Below are 10,486 nucleotides of genomic sequence, written 5' to 3' on the forward strand. Positions count from 1 at the left end.
TGGCGTACAGGTCGGGACGTATAAATTAGGGATAACAACAGACGGAAGCAGGTCAGGATACAAACCTGGCGTACAGGTCGGGACGTACAAGCCATGGATAACAACAGACAAATACAGGTCGGGAAACAAACCTGGCGTACAGGTCGGGACGTACAAGCCATGGATAACAGCAGATAGATGAGGGTCGGGATACAGACCTGGCATACAGGTCGGGAAGTATAAATCAGGGATAACAACAGACGGAAGAACGTCGGGATACAGACCTGGCGTACATGTTAGGACGTACAAGCCATGGATAACAACATACAAATGCAGGTCGGGAAACAAACCTGGCGTATAGGTCGGGATGTACAAGCCATGGATAACAGTATATGAATGCAGGTCGGGAACATACCTGACATACAGGTCGGGACGTACAAGCCATGGATAACAATATATGAATGCAGGTCGGGAACAGATCTGGCGTACAGGTCGGGACGTACAAGCCATGGATAACAGTATATGAATGCAGGTCAAGAACAGACCTGGCGTATAGGTCGGGACGTACAAGCCCTGGATAATAGTATATGAATGCAGGTCGGGAACAGACCTGGCGTACAGGTCGGGACGTACAAGCCATGGATAACAGTAGACAGATGTAGGTCAGGAAACAGACCGGGCATACAGGTCGAGACGTACAGGCCATGGATAACAGCGGATATAAGCAGGTCGGGATACTGGGATACAAACCGGGCATACAGGTCGAAATGTACAGGTAATGGATAATAGCTGACAAAAGCAGGTCGGGATGCAAGCCTGGCGCACAGGTTGGGACATGCGAACCATGAATAACAGCATACAGAAGCAGATCGGAGTACATATCTCGGAATGCAGACCCAACGTCCAGGCACTACAGGACAAGCAAGCCTATCAAAAGAAGCCTGTCAGAGAATGTTAGAAAATAATCAGTGTGTCAGGGAATATGCTAACAGTCGGGGCTCATTCCACCTTTGGTTCTGTCGCCAGCCTATCAGGAGAAGCCACATGTCATTCACCGCCAGACAAAGCCTGACAGCCGACATTCTCTGACACCCGCCAGGTCCCAGAAACATCCGTTGCAGTATAAAAGGGGATGCTTTGTCCCTTATGCAGGTACGCTCACTCGTCATTTCTCACTAGTCTTTACTTTTCGTTCTTTCTCTGTGTTTTTTGGGGAAAAAGTACTTGACTTGAGCGTCGGAGGGCCTGACCCGAGGACTTTTTCCCTGGTTTCTGGTCTCTAACGACTCGTGGGCTCATTTGAGTGTGCGCAGAGCCGTATCGTCATCGTCCTGGTCATCTCCCTTCGTCATCCGCCCGTGCGAACCTTTCCGAGGGGTGCCAAGTAGATCGGACGCCGCGGCGACTTTCCGTCAACTTCCAGTACACCAAGGCCCGCCTCCATCCGACTCAGCTTCCGGACGGGATCAAATTTGGCGTCGTCTGTGGGAACACAACCACCTGTTCTGGAACGTGAAGATGGAGGAGTCTGGCCGTATCAACGTCACCATGACCGTAGGAGAATATGAACTCTTCAAGGAGGCCAAGAGGCGAGCCACCTCTGAGAAGCAAGCTACTGTCTCGCGACCCCGCCAAGCTCCTATTGAAGCTTCCAAGGAACCCGTCCCTATTTCGGATCTGGGCTCTATGAGAAAACAACCTGAGGGGCTTCCTCAGGTTCCTTATCGCGAACCTGACATGGGTATTATCAACCAGGACCCCATGGCCTCAGCCTTAAGAAAGAATAGCCTCAAGCCTCCATGGCTGAGAGTTCCTTGCCTAGAGACTCGAAGAAAGGGAAGGCTCTCATCATACCAGAAGTATTCCCTAAAGATCCGGACGAGAGAGTAGCTTTCTCGGCCAGGATTCTGAACAAGAAGTTACCTAAGGGCTACCGGGCTCCGTCGATCGGGGAGTATGACGGGAGCAAAGACCCGGAAGAGCATTTACGCAAGTTTAAAAATGCAGCCCTATTGCACCAATACAGTGATGCTGTCAAGTGTCAAGTTTTCTTGAATACACTAGCTGGTTCGACACTAAAATGGTTCGATGGGTCACCACAAGGATCCATCACCTGTTTCTTGGACTTCAAGACGACCTTCTTGCGTCGTTTTGCTAGCAGTAAAAAATATCAGAAGACGGATCACTGTCTTTTCGCTCTTAAGCAAGGGCCGACCGAGCCCTTAAGGAAGTTATATCAACCACTTCAATCAAGTGGCCCAGGATGTCCCCACCACCACTTTGGAGATTCTGATGAGTGTTTTCTCCCATGGATTAGGAGAAGGAGAATTCTTCAGAGATCTCATCAAAAATCCCGCTCGGAATTTTGATGAGATGGTGGAAAAAGCTGTTTGCTACATTAAAGTAGAAGAAGCATAGGCGGCCCGGAGGAAAGCCGAAAGACCACCTCCTTCTGCCAATAAGCCGGAAAGAAGGGTGCCTCAACCACCTCCTCAACCCCTGCCGCGCGCTCGGGAAGCCAGACCTACCTTTCATCCCGGGCCGGAGGTTAGACCAGCCCCCCGAGTCGCAGCCGTGCATGCTCCCCGACCTGGACCGTGGACCAATCGATATTGCACTTATCATCGGTCTCACACTCATGATACTAATCATTGTTTCTAGTTCGCTCGGGACTCCAAGCGAGCTGTAGAGTTAGGCTTACCGCCGCCCGAGTTAGCCCCGCAAGTACTCAAGATGATGGAGGAGCAGCGAGCTGCTGCTGGCCAGGCTGGGCAACCCCGCCCCGACCTAGCAGGACCCAGTACTCATCAACCCAGTCGGGGGGGTGGGAGAGCCGGAGGTAGTACGGGAGGCCGAGAATAGAGGCAATGCTGCCGTTCGAGAGATTGACATGATCTCTGGAGGGCCAACTGATGGAGATTCGGGAAGAGCGCGCAAGTCTCATGTGCGTCACTTGGAGGTCCACACTGTTGGATGCAGCTAGGAGCAGGCTTCTGGCCCTGTCATCAGCTTCGGACCGACAGACCTAGAAGGTCTGGAGCTGCCTCATGATGATGCCCTTATCATCAAGGCCATTATCGCCAATAGCCGAGTGACTCAGGTTTTCGTGGACACCGGGAGCTCGGTTAATATTCTTTTCAGAGCCGCATTCGAGGAGATACAGATCGATGCCACTGAACTCCAACCTGTGGCCACCTGTCTATACGGTTTTACAGGCAATGAAGTAAAGCCAATGAGTCAGATCAAACTGGGCATATCTCTGGGCACTAAGCCATTGGTGCGTACTAGGAGGAGCACTTTTATAGTGGTGGATTCCCCCTCCTCTTATAACGTCATCTTAAGAAGGCCCGCCCTGTATGAATTTAGGGTCGCTGTCTCTACCTTTCATCAAAAAATCAAATTCCCCGTTGGCGAGCAGGTCGGGTAAGTCAAGGGAGAGCAGAGGGTCTCTCGCCGATGCTACATTGATATGGTACGGGTGGAGGCCAGGAAGAATCGAAGGATGCAAGATGAGGGCGTTCATACTGTCCAAGAAGAGCCTTTGCCTATGGCTGAAGAACCCATTCCCTGGGAGGAGGTGCAACTATACGCTGAACGACCTGAAAGTCTAACTCACTTGGCAAGCGACCTTCCTTCTCCTCTCAAGGAAGAGTTAGTCCAATGCTTGATCCGTCACCGGGATGTCTTCGCCTGGTCTACCGAGGAGTTACCTGGGGTCAAGCCTGAGGTAGCGGAACATAAGTTACATCTACTACCGGACTCCCGACCGGTCAAGTAAAAGAAAAGAAACTTCTCGGCTGACCAGAACAAAATAATCAGAGACGAGGTGGATCAGCTCAGGAAGGCAGGCCACGTTCGAGAAGTGTAGTTCCCGTCCTAGCTCTCTAATGTGATTTTAGTAAAGAAGCCCAACAATAAGTGGAGGGTATGCATAGACTTCCGAGATCTCAACCGAGCTAATCCCAAGGATTGTTATCCTCTGCCCTAGATCGATCAGATGGTGGATTCCATTGCCGGCTGCGAGAGGATCTGCATGCTAGATGCATACTAGGGGTATCATCAGATACCTTTAGCGGTGGAGGACCAAGAAAAGGTTAGCTTCATTACGACTTATGGTACCTTCTGTTATACTGTCATGCCCTTTGGTCTCAGGAATGCAGGAGACACATACCAAAGAATGATGGACAAAATCTTCCGGGAGCAGACCGGGCGCAATGTGGAGGTTTATGTAGATGATATACTTAATAAGTCTCCTGTGGTTGTGAATTTGATCAAGGATGTGGAGGAAACCTGTCAGACTCTCCGGCAATATGGGCTGAAGCTGAATCCGTTGAAATGCTTGTTTGGAGCTAAGGGAGGAAAGTTCCTGGGCTACTTAGTGACTGAGCGGGGAATAGAAGCTAATCCAGAAAAGGTTCGGGCACTACGTGATATGCAAGTTCCCCAGAATTTGAAGGAAACTCATAAGCTGGTCGACAGAATAACAACCCTGTCCAGATTCATTTCCAGATCTGCAGACCGGGCTGCTCCTTTTTTTAAAGTGCTCAGGAAGGCCTCCAAGTTCCAATGGGATGAAGAATGTACCCGAGCTTTTGAGGAGCTGAAGAAGTATTTAGAGGCTCTGCCATCTCTATTCAAGCCGGTTGTTGGAGAACCATTATGGGTCTACTTATCGGCCACCCCCGAGGCCGTAGGGGCTGTGCTTATTAAAGAACATGACAATGTACAACGACCAATGTATTTCTTCAGTCATCTATTAAAAGAGGCCGAGTCTCGAAACACGGCCCTCGAGAAGTTAGTTTATGGATTGGTCCTTATGGCTAGGCGGTTAAGACCTTACTTCTTAGCACATCCTATCACAGTTTTGACCAATAGCACCATGGGAAGAGCTCTGACTAATGTAGAAGTTGCAGGTCGGCTTATCAAGTGAGTGACGGAGTTAGGGGAATACGACATACAATACCAGCCGCGCACAGCTATTAAGGCGCAGGCCTTGGCAGATTTCTTAACAGAAATTCATCAGACCCACTCTGAAGAAACCTGGAAGGTCTATGTGGATGAGTCAACCACTCATCAGGGAAGCGGAGTAGGGGTCTTGTTGATATCTCCCCAAGGGGATATACTCCAATTGGCTGTCCGATTAAATTTCCGAGCCACTAACAATGAGGCAGAATATGAGGCTCTATTGGCGGGACTGCAGGCAGCTCGGCACGTGGGGGCTGCTCAGGTAATCATTTACTCAGATTCCCGGCTAGTAACTCAGCAAGTGGCCGACAACTTTATGATAAATTGTGATAAATTACAAGTATACCGGGAAGCTTATGAGAAGATGAAAGAGGAATTTACAGAAATCACAGTAACCAAGATTCCCAGGGTGGAGAATGAGAAGGCAGATGAGCTAGCAAAGATGGCCAGTTCCTTAACCACTTGGGTGTTGGATCGGTCAACGACACAAACCTTCCTTATAGCTCAGATAGATTTGCAAAACAATAGGAAAACAACTATTGATTGACGAGCGCCCATGATCAGCTATCTTAGGCAGGGTATCTTACCGGCTGACCCAGAAGAATCACGGCTGGTCAGGAAGCAAGCCCATGCTTATGTCATGATCGGGGATTAACTCTATAAGAAGTCCTTCTCTAGACCCTTACTCAAATGTTTGGGTATGGAGGAGGCAGACCAGGCCTTGCGAAAAATACATCTGGGATGCTGTGGCAGTCATGTAGGCGGTCAGACATTATCTCGCAAGGTACTCCTGGCCGGGTATTTCTGGCCTACTTTACAGAGGGATGCTTATAAGCTGGTAAATACCTGCCTGTCCTGCCAAAAATATCAAAATTTAACACATCGACCGATGGCTCTGTTGAGAACATCTATAGTCTCGTGTCCTTTTGATCAATGGGGGCATGAATATTGTGGGACCATTTCCGATGGCTCCAGGTCAGAGACGTTTCTTATTGGTGGCGGTGGATTATTTCTCTAAGTGGGTGGAAGCAGAGGCCCTGGCCAGGATCATAGAAGATGCGGTCATCCAGTTTTTGTGGAAGAATATTCTCTGCAGGTTCGTCATTTCACATAAATTAGTATCAGATAATGAGAGGCAATTTCAAGGGCAAAAAATTCAGGCATGGTGTAAGGGATTTGGCATAATGCAAGCCTTTACTTCAGTGGCATACCCGTAAAACAATGGCTAGACCGAGGTGGTTAATCGAGAAATAGTACGAGGTATGAAGGTTAAGCTGGATCATGTGGGAGGTAACTGGGTGGAAGAGCTGTCGAGCATCCTATGGGCCTATCGTACAATACCCCGAGAAAGTACCAGTCTGACTCAATTCCATCTGGTTTATGACAACGAAGCGGTAGTACCCATAGAAATTGGAGTGCCGTCAGTCAGGAGGACATTATATGACGAAGGAAACGTAGAGCGGCGGTTGGCTGAACTGGATGTCATTAGTGAAACCCGTGACAGGACGACAACTCGGCTAGAGGCCTATCGACAAAGAATGAGGTAAAATTATAACAGAAGAGTGATTCCTCGATTATTTGGGGAAGGAGATCTGGTCTGGAAGCAAGTTAAGCCTGTGGGAGAGGTGGCCAAGTTAGCACCGTAGTGGGATGAGCCTTACAAAGTTATCAAGAAATTATCATCCGGAGCTTATTATTTGCAAGATAATCAGGGCAAAAAGTTAGATCGACCCTGGAGTGCTAACTACTTGCGGCCTTACCGAGTTTAAAGAGTCATATAAAGAAGAAGAAACAGGGCTGATAAATGTTTGACAGGTCGGGGTAATAGGTCGGGGCTAAAAGTAGACCAGATAGTGCGGTAAGAGGATATGTCAAAGCGAAAATTGTATATCCTAATATTTCTTTCAACAGACTAAGAAATTTTAGCAAAGTAGATCTCAAAGTGCAAATGGATGTGCATTAAGAAAAGAAATAAAGTCTCATAGGAAGTCTTTAAGTTACATTATGTACAGGCGGTGAATAAGAATAATTTGAAAGGAGCAAAAATGTCATCTGGGATCTCTTTAAGGATCCGGTCAAGATCAAAAAGCTCAGCGGGAGGAGCTGATTTTAAGTAGCCCTGTTCGTAAAGTTGTCGTAGAGCCCCATCCGCACCATATACAACAGATGTGGAGAAACGTTGTCCTGCTTGTGTACAAAACTCTGGAGAACGCAGGTATAGGTCGCGGCTCTGTTTACAGCGATCATTCTTCCCTGCCTTATAAACAGTCAGGGCTGTAGATACTCCTTCAGCTGTAGCTCGGGCCTGAGCCAGTTCAGTCCGGGCTGCCAGAAGTTCTGCCGCTTGAGACGTTAATTGGGCCGCCTGGGATTTTAGTTTCTTGTCCTACTCCTGTGCTAAAGTTTCGGCAGCACGCAGCTTCTGGGTCAATTGATCAATAGCTCGCTGATGCTCCAAAGCTTGTTGGTCCATGTGTTGCTGGTACACAACATCAACCTGACTTTTTTCTTCTTGAAGACCCTTAAGCTTGTGGTTAGTATGCACCAAGGATACTTCCAGATGGTTCTTCTTTTTGGTCAGATCCTTTATTTCGGCTCTCAGGGCATGACTAGTCTGCGCAGGGTCCTTTAATTGAAGCTCCAATTCTGTTACCATATCTCACAACACCTTATTTTGATGATGAACAACATGGAAGGACTGATTTATTATCAGGGACTCTGCACAGGCCTGGGACATGAAGGAAATATCTGATAAGAACGGGGAGGATAATAGCTGTGGTACTCATGGAAGCTTACCTTGATATAGTAAGGAACATGTGGTGGTGGCCGGGACAATCTAGAATTCGTCCCAGATTGAAAAATTTTTAAAAATATTTTTTAAAAAATTATTAGGGACGAATTTATCGAATCGTCCCCAATTCTGGGATGAATCTTGGATTCGTCCCAAAATTGAAATATTTTTTTAAAAAATAATCGGAAGATTTAAATATGGATCTAGAGACATCAAAATTTTATGATAAAAAATTTTATGTGTTTGTACAATTCTCCTTATCGTAAAAATGTCCTCAACTATAATTTTGACCTAAAATTTTGAATGTGGTGTTTTTTTAACCTGAATTTAATGTAACTCGGGTTAAAAAATCACCACACAAAATATGTTAGGTTAAAATTATGGAAGAGGACATATTTACGATCGGTACAAAATTAGGAACCCGTAAAACACTTTTCATGAAATTCTGACATCTCTAGATCCATATTTAGTGCCTCCGATTATTTTTCTGCATCTTACCACTATCCACTCGCGACATAGCGATGATGCGTCCATTCCATTCCTTTCTTTTGTACGCCCTTTGCCATAGATTAGACATAGATATTAGTCTACATATATTTCAGACCATTATCTACGTAGCTAGATACATCACCAGCGCCCGAGTTCATATGTCGTATTGTCATGTTTTGACGGTATATTTCACCCACCTACATATTGACGTCACCCGAGGTAATGTTCGGGTCATGACTGAGTTTGACGTCATACGACCTAGGAGCTTCTCGTTAGCGGGTGTCCATGTAGATGATGATGGTGTCATGTCTTGGTGGAGGGGGGCACAGCACCAACCAGACCCAGATGCCCAGGAGAAGGCAGAGCAGGATGAGTTCATGGTTGCACTGTTCAGCGAGAACGCTCCGGCTCCGGTACCACCTCCACCTCCAGGCCAAGCACCTCGTCCTACACATCGCACTCTAGGCGATCGAGTTGCTGGACTATAGCTATCCATGACGAGTCTTCGGCGGGAGGTCTCCGACCTGAGACGAGATGTGAGACAGGATATCTCGGACCTTCGACGCGATCTATCCAGTTTTCGAGAGGATGCCCAGACCCGTCACACTGAGCTGATCGAGATGTTCTGTTCCTTGGGAGCCAGACCACCCGGACCACACCCCTCCTCCTCATCTTGATAGACATCCCGACCACTATGTATATTTTATCATGATCATTGTACCTTGACTTTGACATTGACCTATGATATTCTACACCTACTTAGGTATATCTCAACTTCGAAAATAATTGACTCTGGCTTGTTTAATAGACTAGGATTACAAAAATTGTTTTCAAAAATGTTTATTTTCAAATTCTAAGATAAAATACTTTTATGTTTTCAAAATGTTCTATTTTTAGAATTTCAAAACAGTTTTAGTCTTAGACTAGAACAATTCCCTAGAAATCATGTTCTGCTAGGGCTAGTACTTGAGCATCTCACCAACACCCTACGATTCCCTTGTTTATGATTGCCAAACATAGAAAGGGGTGAGATGCATAGGCAGATTGTCTGGACTTAAGATGCTTATGTCAGTGCATCAATATAAGTCTGGGCGTTAAATACCAAACAGATATTAATCAAATTAAATTATTCAGTGTAATAAAAAACTGATGCTTAGACTTAACTTGACTAACCAAGTAAAAGTTGCTATCCTCTGAATAGTTAGTAAGTAGCTAATTGATTAGATAGATTTTGTAATGTCAGGTTCAGGGGGGGTTAATTATTCTTGTACTTAATTTAAATTACTTTTTACAAAATACCTCTTTTTAAAACAAGTCAAAACTAAGTGTTTAAAAATTTTAAAATTAGTTTTCAAAATTAGTTTTGAAAGTTGTGCTTTATTGTTCAAATTTTAAACTTTTCAAATTTAATCTTGAAAATGACACCTTCTAGACTTGGCTTCTGATTTAAATCTGTCAAACTCAGTTTTGAAAATTGATTTTAAAACATTCGATCTTACTTAGTCTTGAAAATTGATTTTGAAAGTTTGATTTTACCTAGTTTTAGAAATTGATTTTGAAAATTCGATGTTACTTAGTTTTAAAAATTGGATTTTTTTTAAAATTAATTTACACTTATGTTTGAAATTTTAAATTTCTGAATTGGCTTTTATAAAATTAGCTTTAATAAACTTATACTTGAAATTAGCTCTTATAAATTTATGTTTTCTAAAATCATCTTTTGAAAATTAATCTACAAATTTATTACTAAGTTATTTTGCTAAATCAACTAATTTTAAATGATAAATATCTATTTTTTAACTCCCCCAAGCTAATCTGACTTACATTTCTAAAATTTTTTTTACCTTGCATTCTTTATAAAGTTGCCTTGCTATTCAATGCTATTTTTTGATGAATACCAAAGGGGGAGGGTTAAGTGGGTGGTTAAGTTAGTTAAACAAAACAAACAAAACTTAAAAGCTAACTTAACAACCTTAAGGTTAAAGTATATTTTCTTACTTGCATATTTATCACTAACTTAACCAGGTTGTCATTGCATCAAAAAGGGGGAGATTGTTGGTGCGGTTAGCACTAACAGTCTAACTCAAGTTTTGATGAATGAAAAAATATGTTAAGTTAGTTTCGTTGTTATCTAACACTCTGATCGAGTATGCAGGAGAAGTCCAGATAGGTCGACGGGCTGACATGATGTTTCGCACGAAGCCCAGCTAGGTCGACGGGCCGACCGGATAGCTGGCACGAAGTCCAAACGGGTCGACGGGC

Source organism: Zingiber officinale, chromosome 3B, assembly GCF_018446385.1.
Source record: "Zingiber officinale cultivar Zhangliang chromosome 3B, Zo_v1.1, whole genome shotgun sequence".
Lineage (NCBI taxonomy): Eukaryota > Viridiplantae > Streptophyta > Magnoliopsida > Zingiberales > Zingiberaceae > Zingiber > Zingiber officinale.